Here is a 1372-nt window from a genome sequence, read left to right as displayed (position 1 = left end):
CTTCCTGGCAATACCCTTTAGCAACTAACCATGCCTTGTTCCTTAACACTACCCCTTGCTCATCCTTCTTGTTACGAAAAACCCACTTGGTGCCAATTGCAAGTTTCCCAGCTGGCAGAGATACGAGTGTCCATACTTAGTTTCTGTCAAATTAAACTAACTCGTCTTGCATAGCATCAACCCAGAAGGTGTCTACCAGAGCCTCTGCCACTGTTTTGGGTTCAATTTCGCTTACATAAGAAGTAAATAAGCAGAAATTCGCCGTGGCTCATGTCTTTACACCGGCAGAATGTTCTCCAATGATTTGAGATTGGGGATGGCTTTGGGTCCATTTAGTAACATGCTGTGGTGGAGCAGAGGGCACTGTTTCTTGAGCAATTTGAGGTTGAGGTGGAGATGCAGAGTCTTGATCAGGTTCTTGAGCTTCGTTGGAAGACAAAACTGGAGGACTTTCATTTATTGGAGTAGCTTCTGGTGGAGAAGCTTCTAGAGAAGGGGTCACAGATGATGAAGGGAGGGGAGCTTCCTCTGTGATTGATGTCGTAGAAGGACTTGCTCTGGATGCTTGATCTGGATGCACAACTTCTGCAGAGGATCTTTCTGGATCTGTATCATCTTCGTACCACTCTGCAAAGAGTTGCTTGAGTTCTGGGGTGATTGTAGCATTTGGAGATTTGTCGGCTTGAATTTTCAACTCTTCTRTGAACTTGTCCTTTGTCACTTGAAAAGAATCATCAAATCTTACGTTTGTGCTAACAACCACTATTTGAGTCCTACGGATGTAGGCTCTGTATGCGGCAGTGTCTCATGCATAGCCAATAAAGATTGCATCGTTCCCCTTTGGCTCAAACTTTCCCACAGACTCTTTGTCACTTACGACGAAGCATTTACAACCAAACACATGAAAGAATTTTATGTTTGGCCTTCTATTATGTAGAAGTTGATAGGGGGTCTTCTCAAACCGCTTCACCACCAAGGACTGGTTTTGAGTGTAGCAGGCGGCAGAGACATCTTCTGCCCAAAACGATAATGGTAGCCCAGAGGCATTCAGCATCGTTCTGGCAGCTTCAACAAGCGTCATGTTCTTCCTCTCTACTACTCCATTCTGCTGCGGAGTCCTTGGGGCTGAGAAGTTGTGAGTTATTCCAACAGAGGCTATGTACTATTCGATCACAAAATTCTTGAATTCTGTGCCATTATCGCTCCTTAGTACCCTAACCTGAAGAGCATGAAGAACTTACAATCTCTTTAAGAGATTGTTTAGTACATAGGAAACTTGAGATTTCTTACGAACAAACTCTACCCATGTAAATCTTGAGAATTCATCAATGAGTACAAGGATGTACTTCTTTCCTCCAAGACTCTGCACAGA

Source organism: Cynara cardunculus (assembly GCF_001531365.2).
Source record: "Cynara cardunculus var. scolymus isolate 2C chromosome LG 2, CcrdV1, whole genome shotgun sequence".
Classification (NCBI taxonomy): domain Eukaryota; kingdom Viridiplantae; phylum Streptophyta; class Magnoliopsida; order Asterales; family Asteraceae; genus Cynara; species Cynara cardunculus.
This window is presented reverse-complemented; position numbering follows the sequence as displayed.